A 10546-nucleotide genomic window follows, 5' to 3' on the forward strand; every position below is an offset into this window, starting at 1 on the left:
AATCAATAAATGTTATTCACCACATCAATAGACTTAAAAATAAGAACCATATGATCATCTCGATAGATGCGGAAAAAGCATTCGACAAAGTACAGCATCCCTTTATGTTCAAAACTCTAGAAAAACTAGGGATAACAGGAACATACCTCAATATTGTAAAAGCAATCTATGCTAAGCGTCAGGCTAGCATCATTCTGAATGGTAACTCACCATTTTTGGAAGAAGGCCGTGCAAGCAAGTGGCCCTGAAGTTTAAGCTTCATTAGTATGCTGCCAAATCATTTGTTAGTTTGAGATTGCCTATGCAAACATTAGGCGAGGATTACAATGACTGCAAGAACTAGAGATGGTGCTGTTATAGAAAAAGGACTGGAAGGAAATATTCTATATTATTAGATAAATATTCTACATTATCAGTGCTTACTCATGACATGAGAGTAAGGGGGGTTGTTTCCATATCTTACTTTTGATATTTGTTGCAACTTGTAGAGTTAAAAACATTGTTGTATAAGTTGTGTTCAAAAATAATGTTTGGCAATTTTTTATACATGCACACACAAGAGGAAGAGAGAGCAGGAGACAAAGAAAAGGAGAGAGTGAGATGATGATGGAATTTGAAGTAAAAAGCAGAAAGTGGCTTGATAAAAAAAAAAAAAAGACAAGTGTGTCTTCTCTCTTCTATAACAAAACACCACAGACTGCAGGGCTTAACACCACATATTTATTTCTCAACTTTTAATGCCTGGGATTCTAAGATCAACATGCCAGCACATTGAGATTCTGTGGGCTTCTCTTCTTGGGCTACATTTTTCTTGCTGTCTTCTTACATGATGGGGCAGGGAGCAAACTCTCTGATCTCCTTTTCTAAGGATGGTACCATCCTATCATGAGGATTGTACCCTCTGGGCCCATCAAAATCAAACACCTCCCAAAGCCTTTATCTCCTCCTACCACCACATTGGTATTAGGGGGTCTCAGCATGTAATTTGGGGGAGGACAAAAGCATTCATCCCAAATCGATGTGGTGACCAAACCTGAAGGACAGAATAGAAGTTGCAAGGGCATGGAGGGAAAAGGTGAAGGGAATGTATGAGTGTGTGTGAGGAGGCAGGAGTTACCTTGCTTCTGTGGTGCCACACCACAAAGTTTCCACTCAGCATCCATTACCCTCACCTATATGCATACATCTTAACATCCTAGGGAGTAAAGAAATGGTAACTGTCCAAAATATACTAAAATTTTAAATATATTATTTTAACTAAATTGGTTATGTATAATGAGAAATGGAAGAGTCAAAGTCAGAAACAACAGCAACTAAAGCTGTATATTCTTATATTCTTTATTTCCCATGTCAGGTTGGGCCTCTTTCAGAGGCTTATTTTCTATTTTCTTTTTTGACTTAATGTAAAGAAAAATGACGAAAAGTACTACAAGTTTCAGTATTTACATATTTTGAATATATTTGAATGTATGTTTTGGACAGAGTATTGGATATCTTTTGTTAAATTTTTGAGACTCTTGTCACATACTCTGTGAGCACAGTGATTTCTCTGGAGATGTCTTCCTTCTTGTTTGCTTGGTTCTAAGGTTCAAAACACTCCAGCCTCACAGGTCTCTCAGGGTCTTTCTCCTGCAGGAACCCACCAAGGGACAGGCCAATATGCCACTTCAGTCAGAGGCCCTGCCTTCCTGAGGCTTTTAATTCCACAACTTCAGGTGTTTTTCTCTTGGAACTCTGATGTGCCACAGAAAGATCAACAGTTTGACTATTAAGTCTTTTCTTTATTTTCCTTTTTTCAAAACTTCAATGATCTTTTATTTCCAAACTTATGCAAGGTTAACTGTTTAACCCAGCTAACAGCAAACACTCCATGGAAATCCAGACCCATATACATTGTCCTTTAAAAAAAAATATGTATCTGCATATTTTGCAAAAATGTGAAATTCCCCAGTGATGCAGAGGAAAAAAAATCCAAGTGATTCCAGTCCATAAAAATAGAATCTCGCGATCTGTCCCTCCTTAAAACACTTCAACTGATAACCATAGGAGAAAATCCCCCATCCGGCATGAAAAAAAAAAAAAAAAAACAGAGCCCTCTTCTCTGCTCAACTTCACCTCACTCCAGGAAACAAAAACAAAGAGTCCACTGCTTCTTTGTTCAGTCTGTGAGGCTCACACTGAGGGGAACTCCTCAGGGATCCTTGCCTTTACTACAATCAGGAAACTGATCCTTAGCTTCTGGGACAGATTTCTAGAAATGTACAAAAAAGTCCTCCACATTCTTCCAGAAAATGGCCTGAAGGTTCCTCCAAAGATCAAGGGGCCTTTTATTAAGCCAAACAACCAAACGCACTGTAACCTAAGATCTAACCTATCTAAAATGTTAGCAACAAGCACCAAACCATTGGCTTTAACAAAAAGGTGCCTTTCTCCCTGCTGAATCTACAGAGTTAAGAAGTTGGAGAGAACTCAGTATTTGATTTCATTTGTCTTGCAAGAAGTGTGCTTATTTGAGGCTGAGCCAGCTTTGCCTTACTTGGGCCCTTATCTTATTGTGCTTGGAAGGTTAAAATGCAGAAATGGTCAAAGTGTATATCTGCTGTCCCTGGCTGGAGAGCCTGGTTCTTTGCTGTTGAATAGAAGCTCTTTCCTCTTATGCAAGGCACTTAAAAATAAGTAAATTTTCAATGACTTCATTACTGACAAATACTTCAACAGCCACTTCTCAAAAACCTTCCCTGGAGAAGAAGAGACCCACGCTTCAGTGCAAGGTCACAGCCCCTTCCAGTCGATGGGCTTCTTGCCAGAATTTTGCAACAGCTCATTAGCTTTAGAAAAAGTTTACACCCAAAGAACCTTGGGTACACAGACAGCAGGGAGGGATGAGCAGTCTGCAGTGCATGATGCCCCTTTCTGTCAATGGCAGTGCCCTTCTTCCCAGCATAAGAGCCTCAGAGCAGGAAGACGAAGCCATTCAAGTTCTGATTAGGCCAGTACATGACTGCACCAGTGAACGGCTCCCAAACTCTCTCCTTAGGCGAATTGGCTTGATGGACCCGGGCAGTTGGCACATCACTGAGCAAGAGGACACCTTGTTTGGCACATCCCGATAAATCTCCATGGCCAGATGAAAACTATCTATGTCCGTAGACAGCTCTTTATAAATGTTGTCCAAACTAGGCAGAAGTGGAACAGATCTTTGGATGCTAAAGCAGAGCACATGAGCTTGATGGGGTCCATGACAAGGATCTTGTACCAGGATGATAACCTTCACATCTCTTATGTCACATGTTTGAGTCCACGTGAAGACTTGGTGTGGAGGAGGATAAACAGTGTAATGTTTTCTTTCTTCTGCACCATATCCATTATAAAATACAGTTTCCCGAACTCTCTACTGAGGTGCTTCTTCCAACTCTCGCCCCCAGCAAGCTGGGGCCGTGGCCTTGATTTTCTGGATGCGGACCAGACCAACTGCTCTTGGCTCAGCAGTGAGGAAAGCGGCCGCCGGGTGCCTCCTGCCTGGCCTGGGCCTTCTTGGTGGGCTTGTCAGTCCTCTGCTTCACTGTTCTTGTCAGCTACAGCTGCCACACAGTCCTTGGATCGACCTGCAGGCACCGACTTTTAAGTCTTTCTACCTATGTTTTCAAATGCAAGACACTTTGTTTCACTGAAAAACAAAATAATAACTGTAGACTTATTCCTGTTCACCAAATAGACAAATTTTAGTTTGGAAATGAGAATAAGCAGACAATGATGGGAGTAGTGTGAAAAGTTCTGTGATAGTGACTAATATAACAGTGAGACAATTAAATAAAACAAAGACAAATATATAAAAATGAGGAAATTAAAATTAATACAACACAGTGACTATATGTTTCTGGAATATTAATCCTGACAATCATTATTTGAAATAACTTGTTTTATGCATATTTTATAAGAAATTGTTCCTAGCTTAAAAAACAGAATTATCTGTTTGGACAAATTTCTTATGAACTGGGTAAGAAGATGGTAGAGTTTACATTTTAACTTGAGGCTCAGGTTCCTAAGCAATAAATCATTTCATTATAGTATCTCAGCTAGTAACTTGACTCTCTGCTACGTTCTAATTCTGTAGGGCACACTAGCAGGAAATTGTATAAAATCACAAGGCAAAGGTTTAATATCTAGCACTTTTGTGTAAGTTGCTCTGCACCTTGTGCAGAAATTGTTGAACTACAATGAGCTGTCTCATTAGATAAGAACCAGAAAATGTATTTGCTGAAATCTACAATATTTGTCTTTAAAATATAGGCTCTTTTTTTCATTGTCTTTCTGCCATTTAACTAATACATGATAGCTTCTAATTAAGATGAGAATGATGCTTTTAAATGATCTTCTGTATTCCAAAGTTACTCAAGCATAATTCTTTACAAATTAAAAAAAATCTATCAGACTATCAAGAGAAGTAAAAGTGGAATGGAAGCAAACATGGAATTATAAGAGAGGAATGCAAGTGAACACACTGAGTCCACATTGGACCATTAGTTTAGATCACAACCCTGTTGACCTTTAGCATTTGGTCCCAGTTTGATGATATATGATTTTTTGAGGTGTTTTCACTTCCTACTTTGGTCTTTTCAAAATGCACACTTCTTGTATAATTCTCTACCTATAAGTTTTATTTTAAGATATGATCAAGAAAATAAAATGGAATAAAATTTAGGTCAAACAATTGTATTATTTAGGCAAAGAGCTGATAAAAGTTTCACTGAGAACAAAGGGCAATCCAGTTAAATAAGATCAGATTTTCCAGAATTTTCCTGTGTAGTGTAGATAAACTGAGTTCTTTTAAAAACAAAATGTCACATATATTATATATATAGTCATATATATCTTTTCATTTTGTAATGTGTGTTCACACACATTTCTATTTTATTATTCAGGAGAAATTTACAAAATGCTCTTAAAGTATATCAACTGAATAAATGGATAGCAATGCAGGGGGAATCACAAATATGGAATATATTTCCCCAAAATTAATATAAATATTAAGTGCTACTTAAGAAAACATTTGAACAAGCTTTCTCCTTTTTTTTTTTTTTTTTTTTTTGGTGCTGGGGTTTGAACCCAGAGCCTTATGCATGTGAGGCAAGCACTCTACCACCTGAGCTATATCCCCAACCCTTAACAAGGTTTCTCATAGGTCTACAAATCCATGTAAAAAGCTAAAAATATAGTATTGCCAAGGCAGATTTGAAAATAAAGAACAAAGGGGAAAAAATTTTTTAAATTATCATAAAACTACTATGGGGCAGAGTTTGGGTGGGGAGACAGCGTTGGTGACAGGACAAATAATAAGAAGAAAATGTGAGCTATAAATAAAGATTTGTGTATCTGTATATTTATGGAAACTTATATGATGGAGGTGGCATATCAATGGGATTGACTCAATAAATTATTTAGGAATAATCTTTTCCTATAGGACAGTTAACTTAGATCATGAATCAAGCAAAGCATAGTTCACAATTCATAAAAGAAGAAATAAGAATGTCCAAAGGATACTTAAAAATATGTTCATCCTCACCTGTAATTAAAAAATAAAATAATAACAAAAATGAAATTTATTTCACAAGAAATTTTACAATTTTCAAGTCGGTAAGGATAGAGAAAAAAATGGAAATCCTTAAACACAAAAATTAGCACAAACAATATAGAGAACAATTCGGGATCATCAAAAATCCTAAATAAACTCTATAAGTCAGCAATGCAATGTCTAAGATACTAATGAGGAGGATGCCCACAAATGAATACAAAGGTATCTGTGTAAAAAGCTAAAAATATAGTAATAAAAATATACAATAATATAAAAATATATTATTATAATAATAATTCTTTACAAATTAAAAAAATATAAAAATAAAAATATACAATAACAGTAAGACCAACAGGTGTGTTGTTCCTCCTAAGTACTGACATTATCCTAGGGTAGGTATAAGTTATTTTTTCATCAGAGTAGTGCTGATGTCACCATAGATGTGATACTATTATAGTGTTCATATTATAAATAAGGAAACTGAGGCTCAGAGAGAATAAGGAATTTCCCCAAGGTGCCACAGTAATAGGTATAAACTCAGTTGGCTACAAAGTCTGTATTTCTTTAAGAACCATGCTCTGCTGTTCCCCATGAATTAAAAAAATTAACAATATATGATAGTGTGTAGTTTCAAGAACAAATCTTGAAAACTCTGATAGTGAGGGGGAAAGCAAGCTTCAAGATAACGTGTACACTTTGATAACTTCTGTATAAGTTTTTAAAAGTCTTAGGTATGCAATATTGCATTTTTTCATTGATGTGTACATCTACATTTGTAACTGGAAGAGTTCATATTAAATTCATGAAATGGCTGACTCTGAGGAGATGAAAAAAGGAAATAAGGTTGGGGATAGGAGACTAAGAGGCTGTCAAGCTTATATTTAATGTTGCATTAAAAGAAACCTTTAATGAAATGTGTATATGCATTTGTAAATTCCAATTCACTGGTGCAGTTTATGACTTGCTAAAGAATATGGCAAATGGCAGAACTAAAAATCAAACTCATTCTAAGTAGAATTTTTTCTCTTTCTAAATTTGGCTAACCAAGTATTTGCTGCATAGACATAAAGAGTGTAAAAGTAGTTGGAAAAGAAATTTACTACAATAAAATATAATATGTTTACTTCAAAAATTTTCCTGTTATTAATTCATTTATTATTTCATTCAAAAATAGTTACTGAAAAACTGTTTTGCACCAATTACTACATTTATTTTTTTTTTAATTCAGCCAATTTATTATAAACAGGATAACCCTAGGACTCTATCATACTGGCTGTGTCACATGCTCTTTCACATCAACTAGTCAAAAACAAGACTTTAAAAGTCCCCAGTAACTAATAACTTAATGTGTTTCGCAAATCTCATCTGCTAAATATCGAGTAAATAAAAGTATCTGGGGTAATCTGTTATTACTCATGGACTGCAGCTGGGACCCATTTAAATGAATCCATTAGTATGTCTGAGTGACCAAATAGTAGCTCTAGATCCCATTTAGAAACCAGAAAGTGCTGGAGCACACTGAACAAGTGCAGGTTCATGGAAGACTATAAGGAACTGCTTTCAGATCTCCTCAGGTGCCTTTCCTCATACAAATGACACTTGCAAATTTTATTCACTTTTTTTTTAAGAGCTAATAGTTACTCAATAGAACATAATTTTCCACAGAAAAGATAGGTGGATTTTCATTTATTTTTACAGTGATGGACTTAAACACTCAGGACAAATTTTAGATTCATCTTGTATATATTTGCAGTTTGATGAAAAGCTGCATAGTCTACAAATGCATGAGACCAGAGGAAATGATAACTTCATACACCTTCTGATGGACCAAGACAGCTTCACACAAGGAGGCTCTTGAAGTTAGATAAAAAGACAGTTACAGCACCACATTGACCTGACAATAGAAAGGGAGCCCTGCTTTTGAAAGCAGCCTCTTCGGTTGTGACTAGTATCATTCTTGCCCCAAACTGAGATAATTTGGAAAATGGAAAAACCTAAGATGTGAAAAGACATGAATCCACACAAAGAAATCCTGGCAAATCAAGTCATATGGGGAGGTTACATTTCATTTGAAAATGCCATTCTTTGCCTGAGTTAGTGGACAACAGGACCACTTACTATTACTAGTGCCTGTATGTGGAAATATATTTACAATTTCTCTTGAAACAAGTTTTAATAATAGTAAATATTTCAAAACAGCTGTTTAATCTACAATTACTACATTTAAATATGCGGAGTAGGTTGAGAATCTAGTGAAGATTAAACTCATTGACCTCCAGTTTACAAAATCAGGGTTCAAACAACCATCAACAAAGGGAGGTTGTGAAGCTAGTAACTAATCATTGTTTGAGCCTGGGGAAGAAAATCTAACTACATCTTACAAGGAATTATCTTTACACATATCATTCCTCTTAATGGTATAATAGTAATTTCAAGCATTATTATCTTTATTATTCTCTGTAACTATGTAATAATCATGATGTTTCATTTCTAATCTCCAGAGAGGAAAGGAAAACTCCACTGGGAAGATGATGAGCGAGATTAGACCAAATGGTCTTGATAAATTTTCTATTGTAATTTTAAACAAAGCCCTAGATACCATCTGACTAATTGCAGATATTTCTGGAAAGCTTGAAGGTCTCCAAATAATTAGGTTGGGAAGAGGGAGGAAATCAGTTAGGAAGCTGATATCTCCCTGGACACTGTTACAAACTGGCAACTGGCCTGCGGACCCTGGTGCTGCTGACAGTGTGAGCACCAGGCAGCCCATCTCCGAGGCTAATTTGGTCTCAGAAGCAATGGCGTGTCTATCCAATTTGGGAAAGCATTTTGGCCGTGAGAAGCATTCCGAAGCAAAGGTTCATAGGGAGAGGAAAGAGGAAACTCGAAATTAAATTTAAAATGTATTTGTTATGAGCTGAATAAACAACAATTTTATGTGCACTAACCAAAATGTTCTGTCATTCTTCATCAGCAATCGTTACATTTAAATTCCTTTGCTAAGGAATAAAAAAGTGTCCAGGGGACTGGTAAATCTTTATTTGCTTCATTAAGTCTGCACAAAACAAAACAGAACTGAAGTTGATAACAGCATCCTATGAAGACTCAGCTATCATGATTTTCATCCAACAAAACAAATCTGATACAGTGAAAGAAGTGTTTTGAATTTCAGAAAGAGATGATGATAAGATGATGATAAATATCCATATTGACGGCAGACAGGATATGTGTTTGCTGTAAGATCTAACAGGAAGAAGAAAGTGTCCTTCCCAGTCTTCATGCTTTTATTTGAAAATCTGAATTTATTGCAGATTATTTTTTTCCTGATGAGAATATTGATATCAGACTTGGTTACAGCCAGGAGAGAATGATATAGAAATCTGGCTTTTATACACCAAAGTCCCAGTTCATGGTATAGCCTATACACTAGAGTTTTTAAATATTTCAGCACAAGTTTATTAGTTTTCTAGAACTGCAATAGCAAGCTGCTACAAAGTTAGTGGCAAAAGAAAAAAGAAAAAAAAAAGCAGAAATTTATTCTCTCACAGTTCTGAAATCAATATGCCAACAGGCCCATGTCCTCTCTGAGGGCTCTAGGAAAAATTCTCTTCCTTGCATTTCCCTAGCATCTTATAGTTGCTAGCAATTGTTGGCATGCCTTGACCTATAGCTATATCACTTCAATCTGTCTCCATCACAGATGGCCCTCTTCCCTCTGTGTGTCTCAATCTCCCTCTCATCATCATTAATCATTGGATTTAGTACCCATCCTAATCTAGGATGACCTCTTCTTAACTTGATTACTTCTCGAGACTCTATGTCCAAATAAGGGCATATCAGCAAGTACCAGGAATTAAGACTTGAACATATCTTTTTTTAAAAAAAAAATTTTGTAGTTGTAGATGAACAGCATGCCTTTATTTTACTTGCTTGTTTTTATGTGGTGCTGAGGATTGAACCCAGTGCCTCACATGTGCTAAGTAAGCTCTCTGCCGCTGAGCTACAGCCACAGCCCCTTGAACATATATTGTTAAGGGACACAGTTTACTACATTACAATAGGCTACATGCATACCTGATTCTCTGAATCTGGAAGACAAGAACAGATATGGAAAATGACTTTCAGAGTAATAAATATCTATTCATTTAAAAATGTAATCATGGAATTACAAGGAAGGAAATCCTTCCATACGGTTACACAGAATACAAACAGACATGCGAACCCGTGGATCCTGACATGCTACCCACAAGAAAGGTGAACAGAATTGTATATAGCAGGTCAAGCAGAAGGCCCTAGCAGGCCATGAAATATTATACTTTCGAAATAAGGGCATAGGTTGACAGTGAGGAGATGAAGGAGACTTTCCACCTTCATCTTTCTTAGTAACATCACCAAAGAGGATTTAGCACTGAATTCTCCTTTTGCCTTTGGAAGCCTTTTCTCCCCCTCTCACTCTAGTATCTGCTTTTTAGGATGCTGTTAGAATCCTGCTCACATGTACAGCTGGCACCCCAAGAAAACCCACAGTCCTTTCTCTCTTTTAGAGTAAGCAACTTTGCTACTCACCTTTACCCACTTAGACCCAAATCCATGCATTCTCCCACCACCCTGCACTTTAGGAAGCCAAACTATAGCCAGTTTGGAGAAAAAAGATCTAAGCTGTCTGCCTTAAAACTTGGAAATAAATTTGTTCTTCCTTTTCTTACTCTCTGTTTGCTTTCTCCTGCTTTCAGATTTATATTTTAAAAGAAAAGAAGATCAGGGGCTGTTTTGCCTGCTTCTAGTATTCTAAGCTTTAGCTCCGCTGGAAGTTTCAGGAGAAGAGCAGCAATGCCACTAACCAACAGCTTCATCATTCTTATGTGGTGCCTACCAAGTATTCTTCCAAGTGTTTTAATATATGGCAATATATCTAGTCCATTAAAAATTTGAAGTGAGGGCTATATTACACCCATTTCACAGAAAATAAAAGGT

The 10546-nt window shown here is 36.5% G+C and overlaps 1 pseudogene; it reads right to left on the reverse strand.

Annotated features, from left to right (window-relative positions):
- Positions 1-2772: 2772 nt before the first annotated feature.
- LOC107136064 lies at positions 2773-8342 on the reverse strand (annotated as a pseudogene).
- Positions 8343-10546: the final 2204 nt, after the last annotated feature.

The sequence above is a fragment of the Marmota marmota genome, unplaced genomic scaffold, assembly GCF_001458135.2.
Source record: "Marmota marmota marmota unplaced genomic scaffold, marMar, whole genome shotgun sequence".
In the NCBI taxonomy this organism is placed as follows: Eukaryota; Metazoa; Chordata; class Mammalia; order Rodentia; family Sciuridae; genus Marmota; species Marmota marmota.